Source organism: Lissotriton vulgaris, chromosome 1_1 (assembly GCF_964263255.1).
Source record: "Lissotriton vulgaris chromosome 1_1, aLisVul1.2, whole genome shotgun sequence".
NCBI classification, from domain to species: domain Eukaryota; kingdom Metazoa; phylum Chordata; class Amphibia; order Caudata; family Salamandridae; genus Lissotriton; species Lissotriton vulgaris.
The window spans coordinates 1,929,566,690-1,929,590,335 of record NC_141685.1 but is presented as its reverse complement, the minus strand read 5'-3'; positions in this window follow the sequence as shown (position 1 = coordinate 1,929,590,335).

Sequence of the window (23,646 nt, the reverse complement as noted above, 5' to 3'; positions counted from 1 at the left end):
AGGTCCCCGCTTTCACGCGGGCGACTGGGTCCGCCCTGCGGGGCTAGTGTCATGTTTTCCCCCCGGCCCGCGTGGGCCATTTGGGGGTGGGGGGCATGTGCCTCGCTCACAGGACCAAGCGATGGATGTGCTCAATTCTCCAGCCATCAGGCCTACGTGCGGCATCTCCGGGCTAGGGACTTTAATTGTCATTGGAGTCACTGCACATGGCACACAGGTTTGTTCTACGTGGCAGCTCTGTGCTAAAGCTCCACACGGCATGGTGACGGAACATCCCATCCCACGGGGGGGGGCAATGTGTCAATACCTTCTGTTTCTGCTGTCTGGCTTTAGGTATGATGTCACTCTATATCATTACCTGGATGCGTCATCTATCGGGTCATACCGCCCCTTGGACGCAGGCATCTTGCACCTGCAGGCCCCGCTGAAGCTATGGGAAGCGGCTGAGTGAATCAGATAACTTGCCAGTCCTACCAGAAACAAAGCGCGGTTATTGGCATTCAATGCCTTCTAATGATTCAGAGTTAGGAATGTGGGTGTTGGTGCAAGTTCTTGGTTTTCTCCACTAATGTGTTGAGGGCCCAGTTTATCTCGAGGCAATGTGTCCTAATTATTCAGGCTATAAATGTCCATTCAAAGGTGAAGGGTTCGAAAATTGGTATTTTCAAGAACTTGTTTAGCCAGTGCTGTAAAGGAACAAAGCGTGGTTAATTGCAGTCAATGTGTCCTAATTATTCAGGTATCGGAATGTTATTATGAGTCACTGGCCTAATAGTTAAGGCCTCTAATTCCTACGCTGATTGTCAGGTGTGCAAATCCTGGTGCCTTGTTTATTGTTGTTCTGAAATATAATTATCACATTTTCCGGCGGATGTTGTCCTGTGTGGGTATATCGAGTGGGTGGGGCCCTACGTCCTTTTTGGGTGGCCGCCATTTGCATTTTTGCACATTCGGGGGAGGCGTGCTCTCTGCAAGGCCTGGTCTTTCAGCTGTGCATCGAAGTTGAATGTAGTTTGTCATTGAGGGTGACTAAGCCAAAAGATGGACTTGTTGTAGTTGTAGTGCCCCTATTATATTGAATATAGGGATGCAATGACATAGCGGTAAATACTAAGCAGCCACTTCATGGCAGCCTACTGAAGGTGGCCACTAAGGATAAATTACAGTATTAAGTTTACCACACTTGCACGAGTGTCAGGGTTAGTAGTGGTGGTGTTACTATGATTGGCTGCACGGCAGGAGCAAGGTGTGGTGCAAAAGGAAGTGGCCGCCGGACAGGAGTCATGGCATATAGTGGCACAATTGTCAGGTGTTGCGTAGAACTGCCTTGTGGTATGTAGCGCAGGCGTATGCCGATTCTAGTTTCATGCAATTATGTGCGTCTATTTAGCCCTGGGACTTTGAGTTGTCGCTCAGATACGTGCAGCAAGGCCCCGGTAATGCGCCAGCTTCCCCTAGCATTACAGCCCAAACAGTTTTCAGTGTGTTGCCTCTGTAGGTTTTATCAGTCACAACTCCAATGCCTGCCCCGGTAGTGAGAATTCCACACATACACCATCCACAGCATTAGAGTACCCACCCTACACCGGCATAGGTGCACGGTCTGGGGCGCCTTTACTCTGGTGTTGGGATGCTTGGTATAAAGCTTGGTGTCCTGTTCGGTGCCTGGGTGGCTTGCGCTGTGAGGAGTTGGTTTTGCATTATTGCATTGAGCGAAGATTTTGCTGCTTGGCCAACAAGGTTCTTTGGCCACTAGGAGTTACGAATGTGGCCCTTCTCAATGTCTTATTGATGAATGTGCTACTGATGACAAATGGCAAAATGGTTGTCGGTTCTGGCCGGGGTCCCGCAAGTATGGTTTAATCTTCCTCACTTAATACTTGTGCATTATCGGCCATGAGTATACTTCACAGGGCTCTGCTCACACCACAGTGGGCCAAGATCACACATAGCACAGGATATATGGCAATTTATGAGAAATATGCCAGAGGTAGCGAATATGACATCACAGACTTGGTCAGTGATAATATCATGGTATGTCTTTGGTCCCAATATAGACAGTAGTACGGACAGGCTCTGTTTTGTAAAGAATAGTTAATTTCTCTCTGCAGGTGCCTATTTTGCAGTGCAACAAGGTAAATTTGGTCTCCAACGCGGGGACTGTGGGCCATTATTTTGTTTCCAAAGGGCTCCCTCTTTTCTGGTAGACACCTGGCTTACGTGCTGGCGACCTGTCTGGCTGTTCGGAAGCCTATTAGTGTAATAGTCCCAATTGCGGTTGAGCTTGCTATTTATTGAAGGAAGACACTTTATGCTATGTTCAACACATTACGGTGACAGTCCCACCAGTTCAGAATAGATGCAGATTCAATTGCTATGAAGCCATGCCAGAATTGTGGCTTCAGTGATCTCAGGCAACTAACTAGCATTGCTAAAGCCTATGGTACTGACGTGTTGTAGGTGTACTGTGGTTTTGTAGTATATATCCAGAGGCAATGCCAGAAGCCAGAAATAACAGTCTGCCTTTGCCACTGGTTACCAGCCCATTGGTGGGAAAGTATGATTTTACAGGAAATTCAACGCAAAGAGAGGCACTGCGAAATGCTGGATGTATTCATGGGGAACACCTCCGGGCACCATATAGAATCAAGTACCAGGTACAGTGGATGGGCATTCCTCTGCAGCCAAGGGCAGTTTTCGGGTTGCTTCAGTTGAGTCCTATTGACCCGTGCTTTACCAGGGCAACAGGAGGGTGGTGGTAGTTGTTCCAATAAGGGTACTGTGGCGCAGGAAAGTTTGGTAAACACTGCGTTAGAGCCAAATGGCGACAGGGTATTATAGACCTTTTGGTGTTCCATTATTCAGGAAAAGGGCAGGTTTTGCACAGAATGTTCCCCCTGATTCCCACAGTCTTGTCTGCTCCCTGGTTATCCTTCTACGGGTTACAACCTGAGACTGGAAGGGGCATCTTTTGGGGACTGGGGTCCCTAACACGGTGAAAGGCAAGCACTGGGGTAGACGTACCATGAGAGAAATGGTCACCACTGGGGTTGTCCCCAAGTTCAGGGGTCTTACTGCGGTGGAGCATTAAGTCTTCAGTCCTTAGATATCATTCAGCAGTCCTTCAATCCAAGTAAGGGCAGTTAGCAATAGATAAGTATCAGCGAGTGGGTAACATACACTGGCTATTCAGCGACATCGTGCCCCGGGGGCATGCATGCTTCACAAATACACAGCTGCTACCAGAAGGGTGCCAAGTGAAAAAGAAAAAAAAACAGTAAAGAGGTTTTAGATGTGTGTCTCTGGTGTTACAGCTGGGTGGAGCCAGTCCCATTTAGAGGTACGCTCGGGGGGAAATGGTGTGCTCCTTAAGGTTCCCATGACCTAGGCAGTGCATGGCATCTCCCACATCAAATGTTAGGTACCATATTACAGACAGTGCGCCCTGTATTGAATCAGACCGATTCTCTAAGCGGGCATGCCTAGCGGGCTTCACCAGAGGTAGCTGAGCGGGTGACATTCCCATAAGGAATAAGGGATACAGGGCAAGTGCTGGAGGGCAGCCTTGCTCATTGTCTCATACCCCTAGTTCTGGACATTGCGGTGCACCTTGATTTAGCGAGCAGAGAGACTGTGCCATGGTTAAGTATAATCCTTTTCTCCCTAATAGCTGAAGTAGGCAAGCGGGGGTAGGAGCGGTCTCCTAGCAAGTGAGCTGCTGTCCCAGAGATGGGAAACACGTATCCAGACACACACAGTGCTAGAAGGACGGCAGCTAGTATGATCAGCAAATAGGTGGGGCATTGTGAGCCAGGCTGTCCTAAACTGTCCCGCCCAGAGTTGGGGCGGGGCTGAGTCATGTGACGCACTGAAACTTTCCCACGTGGGGTGAATAGTGCTTGGCACAACTTCACAGGCCAAAAGGCCTTTTTGTTTCATCAGACACTAGCTGATCCAAGCTAACGTTACGGGCATACTGCTTAAATCAGACAGTTTCTCTAAGCTGGTATGCCTAGGGGGTTCCACCATTGAGGGTACGGACCTGGCAAATTCCCATAAGGAATAAGGGATACATGGCAAGGCAAAGTGCTACAAGGACTGCAGCACGGTGAGATCAGCTAATAGATGGGGCAATGTGAGCCATGGTGTCTGCATTTGTCCCGCCCAGATTTGGCACGGGGCTGAAGCATGTGATGCTGTAAACTTTCCAGCATGAGGGTGAATAGTTCTTGGCACAACTTCACAGGCCAGAAGGGCCTTTTGTTTCATCAGACACTAGCTGACCCTGGCTAACGTCAAGGGCTATTGGGATATAGATGGGATTATCTATAACCAGTAGGGATGGTTCTCTTTCATCGAGTTGCAGAGGCTCTAGACAGGAGAGGTTGCGGGTAAGACATAGCTGTTTTGGTGGGGGGCTCTGGCGGCGACGGTGGCCGCCTCCAGAGCTGTGGTGGAGTTACAGGGCAAACTGGAAGCAAAGCGGTACAGAAGGGTACCTCTGCGCGGCACCATGGTGGGTGCCGGAGCCAAATCTGAGGATCCTCATGGGAGTCTCCTTGAAACCGTGTCGGCACCCCGCTAGCCCTTCGGGCGGTTGTGGGCCTGAACAACCGGGGGGTTTGATATGCGACGCTACGCCCTGAAAGGGGCGTGAGTAATGTACCAATAGTCACGTGGTCCGGGAGAGGATTACTAGTAAGGGCAGCATAGGCGGGGTTCGCCCCAGTGCTCCCTGGCTCATCAGACGGGCAGGCGGCCCAGTTGGTTGCCTGCCCTTGGATCGCCCGTAAGATAACTCACCTATTGCATAATGGTGTATGTAATAAACTTGCAGCCACTTTACCCAAACCAAAAATGTGTTGTGTGTTTATTTATGGGAAAGGTATATTATGTTGGGGGGTGGAAAAGGATGCCAATGGCGATACTATGCAGCTGGCCGAGGCACCCACGGGGGGCCACTAGAGAGGTCAGATCTCTAGTGTCGCCTGGGTACCCCATACCCCCCCGCCCCCGCCAGGGGCAGGGACTCTGGTTGGAGTCCCCCCTCTCCAGCCTTACAGCGGTGCACAGGGGGTGTCACTTCCTGGGCGCTCAGGACTTGAGGAGGGTATATATACCTCCCCCACCATTTTGGCAATTTCTTTGATCGCTGTACACTCCGTCTCCCTCCCTACCGCTTAACCGGCGTGGTGGTGGAAGGAGGGGGGCAGAGAATATTGTAATGTTTTCCTTTTTTGTTGCAGGCAGAGTTACAGGGCGATCTGAAGCAAAGGGGTACAGAATGGTACCTCTGCGCTGCACCATGGTGGGTGCCAGAGCCAAATCGGCTGAGCCTCATGGGAGGGTCCTTGAAACCGTGTCGGCACCCCGCTAGTCCTTTAGGCAGTGTGGGCCTGAACAACCGGGGGGTTTGCTATGCGACGCTACACCCTGAAAGGGGCATGAGTAATGTACCAACGGTCATGTGATCCGGTAGAAGATGACTAGTAAGGGCAGCATAGGCGGGGTTCACCCCAGTGCTGCCTGGCTCATCAGGTGGGCAGGTGGCCCAGTTGCTTGCCTGCCCTTGGATCGCCCGTAAGATAACCACCTATTACATAATGGTGTATGTAATAAACCTGCAGCCACTTTAACCAAACCAAAAATGTGTTGTGTGTTTATTTATGTGAAATGTATACTATGGTGGGGGGGTGGAAAAGGATGCCAATGGCGATACTATGTTTTTTGAAATTATAGACCTAGCAATGTTTTTAGTGGGTGTCTGCTTGAGCCATGCTATAATGTTGGTAAGCAGTTACACCCAAGGCCTCCATTATTAGATGGTACACTGATTATGTACAGGCACCGTATGAGCACTATTGGATGAGCAGCTGGGGTTGGGTGTAGCCGACAACGAGGTAAAGTTAAATAAAGAAAACCACTTACCTTGTGCTCGCTGCATTGGGAGTTGGCGATGAGGCAAGTGCAAGTTAAGTGTTTTACTTTTTTGAAATTTAACATTACCTTGTTGTTGTCTGTTAACTCCCCCCACAACCTACTGCTCTTACATGCCAAAGCCACTCCTGGTGCCACGCATATTGGTTCCCAACCCATCGACACTCTCAACCCTGTCTCTGGATTAAAGAACAGGAGGTGTGGCTGAATTAACACCACAGACAAGATCATCCACCCATTACTCCTCAAAGTGGTATTCGGGCAGAAGATATTTGCATGAGTCATATAGCCTGTCTAGCGAAGAAGCCGTTTTCCCAAGCCTCGTGCCTCCAGGGTGGAGAGGTCATATTTTGAAAGCTTCTATTCCTTGTAGGTGAACTCTAACTGCTCTTGCAGAGATCCGGCAGTATTCCTGTAGTGCAGGAGGCCTTAGGTTGTTTATTGTTCTGCTCAGAGGCGTAGCAGCAACAATGCTTGATTCAGCATTTAGATGTGGCTGAAAGGTAGGGGAGAGGTTGTGGCCTTAAGGCCAGAGCTGCCGACTTTGGAGCTGGGGAACCAGGTACAAGCCTCGGTGTCGGCTCAGCTTCCTGTGATTCTGGGCAAATCACGTAATCTCCCCCTGCCTACCATAAAGGGAATGTGTCCTTACGTAATGTAGCTGGTGCTTACCTTCAGGTCGAGTTTGCGCTATATAAATCTGCAAAAAATAAATGTGCTGCCATGAAGCCTCGGCAAATGCGACCAGCAAGTAATCTGCATATCACAAGTTCGGATCTCCATAAGGCTGATTCATCCATAAATCTTTCAACTTTGGTAAACTGAGTGTCATAACACATGTTATTTACAGAGGATAGAAATATTGGAATCACGGTGTTGTGTACACTGTTGGTACAAAGAACCATGTTTAAAGCAAGTTATTATATAATTGTAGCTGTCATGAGGGTTCCGTAAGCTGAATGCTCACGACTGACAAAACGTTGTTCTAAAAAACACTTGGGAATTGCAACCTTTTAGCATGTGTTGCTAAATAAAACAGGTTCCTATTATTACTGTGTGCCATAACTCATGGACTGAATGTTGCATTTCCCGCTGTCAGAAACCTGGATGATAACCATTGGTCCACAAATCCACTTATGATAATGTACTTCTGCTCTGACTATGTCCGGTTTTAGGGAGACAAATCTGTGAGCTGGTGGGGGAGAGGGCAAATGTAAGACTGTGTGCATACAGTTCGTAGCAACTGCAGATACTGATTTCTCACCATGAAGAGTGTAGGATGCTTTTGTATATGGTGACTAGGAACAAAACATCTCACTACTGTGTGAACGAGTGCTCTTTGCTGTAAAATTGGATTCACCTTTGAAAAATCTCAGAAAAATACAGACATTCCTTTTGCTTGGTGCTTTCTCCCACCCTTTCAAAACACTTAGGGCCCGATGTAGGTAATCCCAGATTACCGTTTCTTAAATACCGAATCATACCAATTCGGTATTTAAGAACTGGCAATCGGGATGTAGGTAATTTTACCAAATGAATTACCGAATCGGTATGATTCGGTAATTAATGAGTCGGTATTTACCGATTCTGTAATTGCCATTGATTCCTATGGGCCTGGAGGCCCATAGGAATCTATGTCAATTACCGAATCGGTAAATACCGATTCAGTAAAATTACCGATTTTGCAAGGGGGACAGGGTGTCACTTTGACACCCTGTTGCATCCCTGATTCTGGCTTGTGGGCCATGTGGCACACATACATGCCCTTAGGCCCTAAGGGCCCTAAGGGCATGTATGTGTGCCACATGGCACAGGTGTACATGCACAGATGTGCTTGTACACAGGGATTCGTTATTTACCATGCCATAGTATGTCATGGTAAATAACGAATTCTTAAGGGCCGGTGGCACTGTTTTCAGTGCCACCTACATCACAAATTTGAGATTCGGTAAATTTCCCGATTCAGGGCCAGATGTAGGTAGGCGTTTACCGGGTGGTAACGGCCGAATTCGGCCGTTACCGATCCGGTAAGAGCAATTTGACATGTAGGTCCCTGTATTTTACAGACTCGGTAAATTTACCGATAAGTAAATTTACCGAGTATGTAAAATACCGAGTCGGTATCATTACGGATTCCGGTAAATTGGTATGTAGGTGGGACTCTTCTGAGTCCCACAAGCAGTACAAAATCGGTATTTTACCATCAAATACTACTTGATGGTAAAATACCGTTTCTGGTGTGCATGCACATGTGTGCATGCACACCTATGCCATATGACAGGCAGACCTGCCCTTAGGGCAGGTATGCCTGCCACATGGCACCCGAGCCTCTTTTGGGGGTGCCAGAGGGTGTCAAAGTGACACCCCCTGCACCCTTGTGACAGTCGGTATTTTCCGATGTGGTAAATACCGACCGGTAAATGCCCAATCAATCCTATGGGCTTCAAAGCCCATAGGAATGAATGGGCATTAACTGGTCGGTATTTCCCGCATCGGAAAATACCGACTGTTTCCGAATCGGTAATTGCACATCTGCATTTACCTACATCTCGGTACTTTTTTTTTCCGACCTCTGAAATACCGAGTCGGTATGACTCGGTATTTAAGAGGTCGGAAAATAAAATTTACCTACATCTGGCCCTCAGTACTTTACAGAATCGGTAAATTTACCAATTCTGTAAATATACAGAATCGGTAAATTTAAGGCCCCCTACATCTCAATCACCAAATACCGGTCGGTAACGGCCGAAATCGGCCGTTACCGACCGGTATTTGGTGACCTACATCTGGCCCCAGGTCAGAATGTTTCAGGTGAGAGATTAGTGCGCAAGCCTGTTTTGTCCTGTTTTGTTCTGTTGCATTACCCTTTAGACAAATCTATGTGGCGGTCACGGCCATGGTGAGCCTTAGGAACATGCTCGTTCATCACTCTGTGGAATCCCTACACAGTGTACTCAGAAGGAAACTCTCCTGCTCCAAAATGTAAAGCCAGGGGATAGATTCATTAAGACAAATCAAAATTCAAAGATATTTGCAAAATAGGGTCCTTTTGGTCCCTTGCAGCAAGAAAAGAGTTAAAGAGAGCCATCACTTACTAATTTAAATACAATATTTCTCTAGTTTCACTGAGTCAAGAAGCAAAATAGAGAGCTCTTTGTAAAAAATAAAAACAAATATTCATTTTGTGTGCTGGGAGTAAATACCCATTTTGTGTTGTCACCCCCTTATTTTTCTGACTGGTATTTGTGGGATTTTAACTGTGCACACTGGGGTACTTCTGTCCAGTCATTAGTACATGTGTTCTAAACCCTAAAACATGGTACAATTGGCTAATTACCAAAATATCATATTTAACTTAACTAGTAAGTCCACAATATGTGATGCAGGAAAATACACCAATGGCACGGAAAAGTTTAATGTCACCTGCGGACTGCAGCACATGTTGCAGAATCCACTAGGCTTACAAGGAAAAACACGAATCTTAAGGCCTGACTACTGTTGCATTTAAATCTGTATATCAACCTCAAAATAATCCTTATAGATGGGAAGGAACCCTACTTCTAAATAACAAATGAAACCCCTAGGAAGGCATTGTAGTTTAATATTTAAATATAAATGTCACGCCTAAGATGGCATTGAAGTCCACTTGGTAGGGTGCATAGTATTTAAAAGTGGTACATGTATGCACCAATTTAGTGTTGACATGCGCCTACAGTGACTAGACATAAAGCCATTTCCACTGAAAAAGGCAGTAGCTGTTCTTTGAGAAAAACTAAAGTTCCTTATACAATCAAACATGTCTTCAGGTTGGACAAACTACTAGAATGATCAAACAATTTTTAAAGAATGTTTATTACACACCCAATTCACTAGCAAAGTTGGCTTTTTTATACATATGTAACAAAACATGTCTACCTGAGCCTCCAGTAGCATTAGCCCACATGCAGCGCACAACCGACAGTGCTTACGCTAAGGAGGTGTGGTAACCTGCTCACAGACCAGAAACAATGGCTCTGGTCTTTTGCCAGAGTATGAGGTCTGTGACTTCTTTAAATTCAGGAAGGGCAGCTGGAGAGGATTCAGGAACTTTATTAACTTTACAGTGCAAGAGAGAAAGTTTGCCCACTTATAGCTAAGTGTAAAGGGAGGCACGAAGAAGACAAACCTTTGTTACTTTGGGTACCTGTAGCCAGCTTGGCACCAACTTAGTGGGAGGGGTGGCTGGTCCCAGAACCACATTGGTGAAGTTGAGGAGGAAGAGTCTGCTCATTTCTCAAACACACCCCTGACTTGCACAATAGCAGCCTAAATGAGCAGAAAAGTGCGCCCATATTTATTTGCCTCAGAATAGTGCACAGCGGGGTAGTTTGCTGGAAAGAAAGACTGGGTCTGCTGCAAAAGTGGGAAGGGTTCCCCTGGAAACTTTTTCTTATTTGTAGGACACTGGTTATCTATATAGTGCACTAAAATGAAGTACACTGTTTAGAGAGTCCAGTGAGACCCAGATTGGTATACAGAGGTAAAAGTAGATAAAACTAATGATTGATTTGTGGAATTGTGGGCGAGCAGTGTGGCTTATCAGAACGTAGTGTTAAGCATTTTTTGTACTCACAGAGGCAGTAAATGAGACACACACTGAAGAATAAATACAAGACCAATTTATAAAATGAACATCAGTTCTTATGTAATTTATCAGACCAAGACTTCATTCTACAGTAAGTACCTTTTAGAATAGGGATTTTTAAAGTTCTCAACACTAACTATAGTTGTTACGCACCATGGACGTCAATGGTAGAAACAAGAAAAATGCATTTATAATCAAACAGTTGGATTTCAAGGTTCACCTTCAGGATTTAGGTAGGTAGCAAAGCCAGGCCCAATGTTCCACCAGCAGATTCTCTGGAGCATCCCGGTTTCGCACATAGCAGGGTGCCGAGGTTGTTGTTAGCTGTGGCGCTACGAAGAAGGGGGCCACCTGAAAGCACATTGTACAAGGAGAATTAAAGGTAAGTCCGAGGGGTCCCACACAAGAGAGCAAGTCGCAAGGGCCTCAGGACCATTGGGGCACAAATGGTTCGTAGATACCCAGGCCAGGCGGGCTGGGTGCAGAGTAGATAGGTCAGCCGGGTGGCACGCATCAGATTTCCTTTGCAGTCAGATGTAGGCAACTTAGAGATCCAATTTTGTGACAGCTGGGCCACTCACAAAGTGGGTTTTGGGTTTCTTGATGTCCCTTGATGGGCACTTGCTTCCGGAAGAGTTAGAGTCCTATTGGATTCCTCATCTTGGTGACTACTGCAGAGGGTCCGGTACTCAGGGTATTGGTGCAGCACAGCACCGGTAGGTCCTGGTGTCTCTGTGCCTGCGCCGATTTTTAGATGCTGGCGTAAAAGTAAAGAAGCTGTCTGGAGGTGCACTGGCAGTGTGCCACCTAAATGTTGGCCCACCATCAGTGCGCTCCCAGATGCCAGCCTTCTGGAGGAGGTGAAGGGGGTACTATGGACCCCCTAGACATCCCCTTACAGGCAAGCACAGTCACTCACTGCACCCACCTGCACTCACCTGCAAGGGGATCTCTCACCCCTCTTTGCCGATCTTTTCATTGTGGGGGCACCACTATGAAAAGGTCTGTGGAAAGGCAGGTTTTGGGGTGAAAACATATCGCCAGGGCGAGCGTGCACTGGAGACATGTTCCTGGTGCTGCTCTGTGTGTGCCCCCAGGGCTTGTGCATGTTGGCACGCACTGTTTCTCCTGCAGACTGTGCTGCAGGAAAACCATGCACCGGACAGCCCAGTGCCTGCTAAGCATGACCCGCATTGGGTGCGGCTCTTCTATTTCTATTTAAAATTATTTATACAGCGCACGTACACCAGCGGTTTCTTGGCGCTAAAACTGAAAGAGGTCAGAGCAGAAAACCCGGGGCTAAGAGGAAAATGAGAAACTAATGTATTAATTAAAGGATTTGGCGAAAAGGTATGCCTTAAGTTGTTTCCGGAATAACAGGTATGAGGTTGAAGCTCTGAGCTCTACAGGCAAAGAGTTCCAAAAGGTCGGGGCGAGGGTCGCAAACTTCGAGCCTCCCCATTTCTTTCTTCGAAACCGTGGAACAGTGAGAAGGGATTGGGAAGATGACCTCAGTTCCCTAGATGGAACATAGGGAATGATCTCCGAGGAGATGAAAGCCGGCGCCGTGCCCAGTCGTGCTTGAAAGGTGATAGATGCAAGCTTAAACTGGACACGGGCACAGACAGGAAGCCAATGTAAAGATTTCAGGAGGGGAGTGGTATGGGAGGATTTTGGGAGTTTGAACACCAGGCGCGCCGCCTGGTTTTGGATCTGCTGCAAACGCCGAAGACTATATGCAGGAATACCTGCATATAGGGCGTTGCCATAATCCAGGCGGGATACGACCATGGCAAGAGTGATAAGTTTTAGGGCATCAAATGAAAAAAAGCGGGACACCTTGCGAATAGTGCGCAGTGCCAAAAAGGAGGAAGAAACCACAGAACTAACCTGGGAGTGAAGGGTGAGTTAACTAAAGTTGCAGTATTTCACTGCAATGACTGCGCTGTAGGCACACTGTCAGCCCCATGGTGATATCGTAATACGACGGTCAAGATGCCACCTGCTTGTCTGCGTTCTTCTGACTGCTGCAGGCTGGCAGTGTGCTTGCCAGCATCACAATCAGGCCCGAAGTCAAAAAGTCAAAAAAGTCAAAAAACTAATTTCACTGGGATGACCCATTTGCAGTATATAACCTCTGCTCCATAGTGGTTGAAATTGTGCTTAAGGCCTGGTCAACCGCCAACAGTGACTTCTGATTCGTACTTAATTTTTCCTGGTGTTTTGGACCCAAAGGACCCGATTCACAGAACTAACTTAAGACAAAATCCTAAACTTACTGCCATTTTGGTATTCACAGAAGGCACTTACTGGTTTTGTTATTCACAGAAGGCACTTATTAATTTCGGTATTCACAGAAGTTAGGAGTCCTAACTTTAGGACTCCTAAATGCCTTATGTGAATACCGAAAGTCTTAAAATTAGGATTTTTCTAAATTTAGTAGTAGTAAAGTTAGGACTCCTAACTTTAGGACTCCTAAACTTAGAAAAATCCTAATTTTAAGACTTTCAGTATTCACAGAAGGCATTTAAGAGTCCTAAAGTTAGGAGTCCTAACTTTACTACTCCTAAACTGAGAAAAATCCTAACTTTAAGACTTTCGGGCATTTAGGAGTCCTAAAGTTAGGACTCCTAACTTCTGTGAATATCAAAATGAGTAACCGCCCGATTCATGAACCTAAATTGCGCTCGCAAGGGGCCGGATTCTGAGAATCCGGCCCTTTGCGAGAGCGATTTTTGCATTTGGGATTCAGCATCCCAAATGCAAAAATCGCTAATTGCGATGTCGCAAATGTGCGAGGAATTACATTTAAGGAATCTCTATTAGAGATTCCTTAAATGCAATTCAACATCCAATTTAAATTTGCGAATTCGCAATTTCTTGCCACAATTTACCGCGAGGTCAGACCTCGCGGTAAATTGCGAAAACTCAGAAAAATGCATTTAAATGCATTTTTCTGAGTTGCATGTTACACACACACATGTCCTTTGGACATGTGTGTGTGCAACACCTGTGTGAAATTTCATTTCAGGGGTGCTACAGGGTGTCCTGTGGACACCCCTGGCACCCTTCAAATCGCAATCTTATTTGCGATTAGCTAATTGCTAATCGCAAATAAGGAATACTCCCCATTCATTCCTATGGGCCTTTTGGCCCATAGGAATGAATGGCGATTTATTCCTTATTTGCGATTAGCAATTTGCTAATCGCAAATAAGGAATCAGTAGGAATCGCATTTTATTATGCGATTCCTACATGATTACCGTTTTGCGAGTCCTTAATAGCGAATCGCTATGATTCGCTATTAGGGGCTCGCAAAACGGCCCGTTGATGAATCAGGCTGTAAGTGCCTTCTGTGAATACGAAAATGGTAGTAAGTTTAGGATTTTGTCTTAAGTTAGTTCTGGGAATCAGGCCCTAAATCTTTAAAGATTCATGTATCCAGGTCCCGTTATTATATCATAGTTGCCTTTGTGTCTTTTCCTAGTTCTTTTTTTTTTTTTTTAGAAATTGGGTGTGAGCTTATTATTGTGTTGTGCTTTGACTTTTTCATTGTTTTGGTATTGTTAAATGCTTTACACAATACTCCTTAAATTACGACTGTATGCTGTATGCCAAGCCATCAGACGGAGAGCAAAGGCTTATTTATTGAGCTTCTGTGTTGGATGTAACAAGATTTCTGAATTATTACCTGCCCTCCCCAACTAATAACCCATTTTCAAGCCATACAAAAATTACAGTTATTATCAGGGTTTTGGTAGCTTTAAAAATATAAAGTAAATAAGGAGCATATGTTTGATATTATTCAACTGATAGTGGCAAATATATGAAACATATATGCAGACAAATGGTGAAAGTATAGGAGGTCTCAAGGTAAAGGCAATGATTTTAATCTAAAAATACTTAAGCTAATAAGTTTCACTGCAGCTCAACCATCAAAAAAGAATCCAATCAGGTCAGGTCTCTTTTAAGTCTCACAGTTTTTAATGGCCAAATTCATCTTCTATAGGCTCCATAGAGATCTGAGATCTAGCCACCCTAGGGCCTGCCATCATGAGGATCTGAGCCAAAACCTTCAGTGATAAAACCTTTTCAATAATAGCTGCTAGAGAATGGATCAGCTCCACAATGATATTTTGAAAGTATCTCAATCAATCCGCAAAACACTAAAAACATATTTGTTCAAGCTACTGTAATCATTTGCTCCCAATCCCCTTGTACCTTCATGGCACAAGTATGATTTTCATTTACAGGTATTTATTTGACGTCTTTTTTATTTTCGTCAGTGCCATGAAACTGTAGGCAAGCATGCACTCAATAAATACCAAATACAATACAATGCAATACAAAACTCATGCACACTAACCAGCAAAAAAAGAGGAACCTACATTACACAGATCTACCTGTACCAATATACGCAGATCTCAGAGTGTATTGGCCTCAATTGGCCCAATGCAATAAAGATTCTTAGAGCACTGGGTAATAATGAGGTAAGCATGAGCCTCAAAGGTCACAGGCATGATTAAACATCAGTATCCAGGCAGTATTTAATATTAATGGCCACATGCAGTATTGCCCCACATATAGGGAGGAGGATCACAGCGTGTATCATATCAATGGCAGACAATCATTTAACATCCTTCTAAGTAGAATGACACTGCCTCTGAAAGTCTTTGCAATGATAGAGTATATCATGCCACTGTGGCCTACTGCAAGCTTCAATATCTGAATCAGGGGACATTAGGGGCCATAACATATCCTATTACTTTTCCACTGTAATATTTACATGTAATTTCTTTCTCATGAAAAGGGTTTAGCAAGGATGTTATTTTCTAATAGATGTGTAAAGAAAAGAGACAAAAATAGCATAAAATGACTTTCCTAATGTGCCTGCACTGTAAATATCCATACCAACAAATCAGAAGTAATCATGTTTGCCATCGCTTCAGCTATTTGTGGTATGTGACTATTGGAGAGGCCATTAATAATGCAATCCATAAATTTGACTTAACAGTTTTAGAACCAGTTACCCCTGAGGGGGAAGAAAACCTGCAAACCTTTGTGGGTATGCGGTCATCGTCAAATATAGATCATGTCATAATATCATCCAACTGCAATGAGATGATCAAGGAGGTTTTGATGAATGTTAGCCTGTTCAGTGACCACCATTCTTTAACTTTGAACTTAGAAATAAACTTGTCACCTAAACAAGGGGTAAGGATGAAGACGCCGACATAGATATTCAATGTAACAACGAGGTTTCCTTGAAATGGACGGGTGTTAATCACCTGACTTTTATGGAAACCGTTAAAGGGAAAATATCAAAAGAACTAGAAATATGTCTGGATGTCTCATCCACACATACTTCAGTTATCAATGCCTTCTCTAATATCACTGAAGTAATCGCAGGCGATTTGAATTAAATAAAAAGGAAAAAACCACGTAGTCCAATTCAAAGATGGTTCAATCACGAATGCACAAGGATAGGGATTTAAAAGTTGCACTTAAACAAAAACCCAGAGACCCACAAAAAAGTAGTGCCAACAGGAGAGATTATAAAAAGGCATTGGAAATGAGGAAACAGGAGATCTGTGAAGAGGCTTGGGAAAATTTAAACCAAGCAGCAGAGCTAAAGACTCAGCACTCTTCTGGAAGATAGTCAACCACCCATATTTTAAGGATAATAATGCAATTAGGATAGATACTGTGGTACCATCGGAAGAATGGGTGACACATTTCAAGAGTATTTTCAACCCAGAAAATATGAATCTTATGGATTGGAAAAATGAAAAATGCACCAGGGTGAATTCAGTTAAAACTTTGCCAGTCACACCAGAGGAAGTAAAACTGGCACTCCAGAAAAGCGCAAGTGGGAAAGCGGCAGGTCCAGCTGGTGGGCCAATAGATGTTTTTAAGTATGATCCGGACCTCTGGATACCGATACTTGTGACAGTTTTTAATGCTGCTTTGGGAGGAGCTCTGCCCATTGAATGGTTTGAAAGCGTTATCGTACCCATATTTAAAAAAGGGTATAGGGTAAAGGCTAATTGCTACCGCCCAATATACCTTCTTGACTCCTCCTCAAAGATCATGGGGCGAATCATGCTAGAAAGACTTGAAGACTGGGCCAATGAAAATGACATCTTATCAGAGGCAGAGTATGGTTTTAGAACGGGGTATTGGGACGGTGGAGCAATGTCTTAACCTGGACCTGATAATTGGGAAGTATACATTAGCCCAGGAAGGTACTCTTGATCTATGTTTTGTAGATTCGACCAGTGCCTTTGACTTAGTAAATCACTAAAAACTATGGCAACCCTAAGAGGTCTCGGCGCTCCCATAGAAATAATTGCCTTCCTATCCCAAGTCTACAATTTTTTAAGTACAAGGGTACGGTACGGAAAACTAGGGGAATGCGCACCTGACTTCGCAGTAAAGCGGGGTATTAGACAGGGATGTGGATTGGCCCCCTTTTATTTTCCCTATACATAAATAATGTGGATCCATTTTTACAAGAGTTAGCCGTAGATGTCCCTAAAGTAGGAACACGCCCCACCCCCTTGTTATTATATGCAGATGATGCTGTCTTGATGTCTAGAACTGCTAATGGCTTACAATGTCTATTAGAAAATTTTGCCCAATACATGACTAGCATAAATTTATAGCTGAACATGAAAAAAACATTTGTAATGTCATGTGGAGGCAAAAGACAAAAGTGTAGACTTCATAATGTGGGTGGGGTTTCTATAAGCAGAGTCCCTACTTTTTCCTATTTAGGTTTATTATTCTGTAACAACAGCACATGGAATCCGCATATTGAATCATGTCAAATGAAATTCTTAAAAACAACTGAGGGAATAATGAGGTTTGCGGCAAAACGTGGGAATAAGCCTCTACGTGAAATTTTAAATCTATATAGGAGCAAGTGTGTTCCAGCTGTTAATTATGGAGCCGCCATTTGGGGGAGAGCAAACACGATAATTCTCCAAACTGATGAAAATAAGTTTTTTTTAAAACTGTTGGCAGTCCCAAATGCAACCGCAAACGTAATTATACACAAAGAATTGTCCATCCCATACTTAAGCGATACTCTCAACATAGCTGCCCTTACACTCTGGCATGGCTTATGGACCAAGGAAGAAACTAAATTCTCTAAGGACCTCGTTATAGATTGTCTAGCACTAGACCATGGTATGAAAATACAATGGCTGTGTCATATTTTTAACCTTCTGACAAAGTGCGAAATACGTATAGACAATCCCATAAGTATTCAAGAGTACAGTAAAAGAGATTTGAAATTGAGATATCTCGCTGCTATTGAAATAGATAGGGATAGGACAACCAAGCAAAAACAGACAGTGGCAGCTTACTGTGAATGCCCTTATATGAGGGGCACCCAGTTATATCTTACCCTGGTCCAAAATGTCCATCACAGATTTTACTTGACCAGTCTAAGGATGAGCACCTTACATTATTTTGTAGCTTTTCCGAAAACTGAGAAATGGCATAGAATTCTGCCTCCCTGCCCATGTGATGGTAAAACCCCTCAATCCACCCTGCATCTCATTTTTTTTTGTCCTTTTTATATGGATATCTGATAAACTGTACTGAAACCACTATTTTTTAAAAATATGCTTTTTAATTATAAGGATGCGTTTAACTTTATTTGTAGTTTGGACACCATGAAAATAATAAGTGCTGTAATATGTTTTATACAAAAATCAATTAGAAGGAGAAAAGACTATGCACTTTTGGATGCTCTGCTATATGAAATAGATGATGAGTAATATATCCTCTGAATCGCATTCTTTTGCATTGATTGCACTTGCACTTTATTTTATGAATTTGTGGTAAATTGTATCTTAATAATTTTGAAAAATGGACTTACTATTTTATGCTGCTTCTTGCATTTTTAAATTTGCAGATGTTGTGTTATAATTAATGTCCTTCATGAACTTCAATTAGAATGTACCTTTTTGAGATATATTTGTATTAGTATGCTTTTGTGGTGTTTTCCTTGTTGCCACCGAATAAAGCTGTTTTGATTTGATTTGATTTGACTATTGTTATGAAAAACAATAGTATTAAACACCTCTGCAGATATATTTTGTTCAGTTTTTATTAGAGTTGTAGCTTCCCTTACACTGCAATGAATTAAAAGACAAAGGAGTACTCTATCTTAAGAGTAAGTCTTTAGAAGCAACTCTATTGCATACCTGCCTAAATTCTAAAATGTATGCCAGAAACCTTGCAAGATTTTTCTTTTTGTCCGGTGATTTCAAACTAGGTCCATAGGTTTAATGCTTTGTCTATTATCAAAGGCTTGTCATTAGCCTGTGTTATGAAGCATAGAAAATGTTATGATTTTGTGGGACTATTGAACTGTGGATACATTCTCTCATTTCTTCCTGTAAGCACATGTGCAGTGTTGAATAGCCTTGCAGAAAAACTCATTTTTTGGTCAATGTGCTATATGTTCAATATTACAAGAAGACAACGTACATGCAAACCTTCATTAATAACATTTTTATTCATCCAGATGCCTTTTTGAAACATACATTACCTCTTCATTACAGCTATCCTGACAAGTCAATCTACTCAGGCTACTATTTTAGAAAGGCATTTGCTGCCTTTCTAAAATGGATCTACAAGAGTGTGCTTTCTACTGAGACTCATTAATTGATTTTCTCTTATTAAATCTGTTTTTTTCCTCTTTTCCCTTCTGTAAAGGGTATCAGAGTGTGATCCCACTGCTTTGATTCTACAATTCTGTAAATTTTTCTTTCACATCATACTGTTTTGTTTTTCATTTCTCTTTCAGCCAGCTGTTTCTCGGGTCTTTTTATCAGGCTGCTACTTTTTTATTTATTTGGGAAGCCCTGAATCAATATCTGTAAAATGTATGAAGTCCTTCCTAATTCCAGCCTTCCATCATGTTTCAGGCTTGGAACACATTCTTTTCTCCTTCAGGTTCTGTCCCTCAAGGCACATTCTCTTTTTCCTTATCTCTCATCAAACTTTCACTGGGCTCATTGAACAGAAAATGTGTTGTTGGTGGTCCCTCTGTTAGAAGGGTCATCCTCAGGGTGGTCTTCCCTCAGACCGTTTGCCTTTCTCCTCCATTTTGCTGATCTTGTTTTTGATGGCCGTAGCACTCTGGCAACTTTACCAATGCTAACCAGTTCAAAAGTGTTTGTGCTCACTCAACATTGTAATATTTGCTTATACCTAAGTGGCATATTCCATTTACTCTGTAAGCCCCTAGAAAAGTGGCACCATATGCGTCCAGGGTTGGTAAATGAAATGCTACTAGTAGGTCTGCAGCACTGATTGTGCCACCCACTTAAATAGCCCTTTAAACATTTCTTAGGTCTACCATTGCAGCCTCTGTGTGCAGTTTAACTGCCATGTTGACCTGGCAAAATAAACCTTTTGCTAAGCCCAAACCTTCCTTTCTGGCACATACAAGTCATAATTATGGGACAGCCTAGATGGTAGGGTGCAGCATACTTTTAAGTTTTACATATCCAGGTAGTGAAAACCCATTAAATTTGTGTTCACTACTGCAAGTCCTGCCTCCGCCATGCACTAACACTGGAGTTACCTTTTACATTTAATGAACTGTTATTTTCAAGTGGGAGCAGGTAATCAGTTCATATTTGGTGTCTTTGGAATGGTAATGAACGATCCTAACTCATGGTGAAGGCAAATTTCAAATAACAATTTTGAAAATGACACTTTAAAAAAGTTGGTATTTTTGTGCCTGTAGCCTGTACCTGGCCCACATGACTGTGTGTAGCTGACAGTTGAGCTTTGCGTATTCTTCCTAGACAGCCACAACCAATATGGAATTTAGGGGTGCCTGGATGGGCCATCACTGGCAGGATGGGAGTGAGTAGCTGGGCACAGCCCCACTTACACGGGAATAGGCTATGTCCTGCCTCCACACAAAGTGATGCATTCCCCCTGTAGTTATTCTGGAGCCAGGACACATAAAGCAGGATGCCTGGGGTCTTCAAAGGGAAACTCCTAGAAGTTTCTCCCCCACTTCATGCAACTGGATATAAATACTCGATCTCAGACACAAACTCTTCAGTACACTTCTGGACCTGTGGAAACTCTGATAGGAAGAAGGATTGCTGTGCTGCAACTGGGCTGCTGCCCCACTGGTCTACTGACTTGCTGAGCTGTTGCCTTTCTGTTCTGACCTGCTGCCCTGTGGCCTGGGTGAGAAGGACTGGGCCTCCACCTCTTGAACTCAGAACCCCAGAGTGACTCCAAGGGTTAGCTGTCTGGCCTACTGACTTGAGCCTCATAATATATGAAGTTACAATGCAAACAATTACAATGCATGCTTTCACAGCACAGTTTTTACATCACAATTACCATTACATCACATGATTTTACAAAGAATGCCATTACAACATATTTTTTAAAACTACCATTACAACGCAATCCATTACAACGCACACCATTACAACACATAATGCCTTTAGTGTAACAGAAAGGTAAGTGTTGGATAGTGTAGGGTTACAAAATTACTATTCACACTCCAGTGAGTGCAACTGTAGAGAAAGTGTTGAATAGTGTATGGGTAAAAATTACTATTCCTGTGTACCCCAAAACCCATACCCACCCTAAAACTAAAGCAATACTTACCTTATAATGAATGCATTGTAATGGCATGCATTGCAATGGTATGTGTTGTAATGGCATGCGTTATAGTGACATGCGTTGTAATGACATGCGATGTAAAGGCATGCGACGTAAAGGCAGTTGCGTTGTAACAGTTGCGTTGTAAAGGTAGTGCATTCTAATGACTGCGTTGTAATGGATGTTTTTCGAGCCTAAGGGAAAGAAGGCTCCAACATCCAAGCTCCTGCACCTGAAGTCTGCCATCTGTGAGTCTACCCTGCCAATTGATGCAACCCCAGGCCTGGACCCTTAGAGTGGCCCTAAAGTGCTCAGCCAGCCTCTGTGGATACAGGGAAATCTACGTATCTCCTCTACTGTGCAGTGTAAACTGGAACAGAACTGACACATCACACGACAGCCGTGTGGCATCTTGGAACTGACACATTGTTTTGGCTGTGCAATGCATCCTAGAGGCAGATTCTCGCAATTCTCGGCAAACCAGGATTCAAGGTACTCAGTTCAGCAGGCCTAACTGGGCCCCTGTTCTGGTCCATTCTTCATTGCAGTCTACCTGAATTTGTGACGTTGTCCTGGTCTGGCGCAACAGATATCCACAGTTGGTGTTTTACGTCTTTTGGTACTATTTTTACTAAAGTCTTTAAAATTGAATAGCTTAGGTTCTACTGATTTAATTTTTGCTGTTTTGGTCTTGATTTATTTATTTGTTCTAACTCTGCTATGGGCTCTTTATGTGGTGTGTTTTCATGGTTTTACTGTTTGTAGTGTTGCAAAAATATCTACACATTGCCTCTAAGTTAAGCCTGACTGCTCTTTGCCAAGCCATCAGAGGATTGAACACAGGTTAATTTAGGGCTGCTTGTGAATTCACCTGGAAAAGAATTGTGGTTGCTGCTTGAGAAGAGTTCCACTCCCCTCAATCAACTACCTAATTTTTTGCACACTCATTATCTCCTTTCCGTACATACAAAAAATACCTTGTCTTACTAATTCTATTGTTTGCTTTTTGTACTGTAGACCACTGTGCATTCCTTTGTATTCTGTTTACATTTCTCTCCTCTGGTTCTGTATTGTCTAAGTTTTTTTCAAGTATTAGTTTCTAAACACATCAGTGAGGGTCTCCCTAATTTCTGTGTTGATACTTTTTTCTTTCTTTAAACATTATTTATCTAAGTTATTATCCCTTTTTTCCATCATAGTACCAATTTAATTGTGATGATTCAAAGGTTCTCTTTTTATTCCTCTCATACTTTTGTCCTCCACAATACTGCTTCAGATGTACTCTTTACTTTTAAAGTCTGAATGCTCTCTTTATCATTATGACTTAGCTCATTCATGACTGATATTCTCTTTCACCCTGTCCCATATCCTTGTTTAGCTATATGTATGCTCTGTATTTATTTACTGCTATCACCGTTCTAGAAGAGAATTTCGGTGTACGGACTTTGGTAGGAGAACTTAACAAGTGGTTTTGTCCAGCAGTCAAGATTACTAGTCCATGGTTTTCTTCCAAGAACAAAGAATTGGGTTTTGCTTCTTAAACAATCAAGGGCAAGGTTGTTCAGGCATCTAGAAGTCATACGGCCAATTTAAAAATAATTAATTCCTGCATCGAGAGTCAATGAAGAACCTTTCTTGCCTCAGAAACATGGTCCCTTTGTTAAAGACCCTTAACAAGTAACACTATGAAATTCTGTATCCTCTCCAGCTGAGGCATCTCAAATGCTGTAAGCCCTATATAAAGTGAGTTTTAGTATCTACTCTTGACTTGATACAATCAGAGATCCCTTATTTGATGTATTTGGTGCCTGATTGGCCCTAGTTGGTAACTAGTTTGAAAACTGTTTCTGAATTCTGATTAGTTGGGGTGGATGATAATCCACCACAAGTAAAAAAGTCACTAACTTGTTAGGTCCAGTCAACGTTTTCAGTGATTTAAACCTGAACTCAACCCTGCTAGCCATGACACCCAGCAGATAAGCTTAACTAAAGGAAAATGTGCAAATCATTTAGAAGTACCAAAACAAAAGTCAGTAGTACACAACACAATTAAAACTATAACAAGAGAAAAAATCAAAATACACAAAAAGATTTAAAAATTATAAAAATCCAATAAGGAAAACCAGAGATGAAAATTTTGTAAGATTTATTTTGAAAGCCTGCAAAGAAGCATAAAGCAACAATGGCAAATAAAGGTCATGGTAGACCAAGACTGAGACCTAGGTGCGGTTTGAGGACGACCACGAAGGAGTGCGGGTTGAATACAAGTGGAGTGCATCACTAAAAGTCTCAATCTGAAAAGGGACTTTATGCAAGACAAACTTGAAAATCAGTCTGACAGCATGAACATGCCAGTTGGATACTTTTTGCGTTCAATTTCCTTGAAGCTCTGCAGCAAAAGTTTAAAAAAAATTTCAAAGATTATTTTAGTA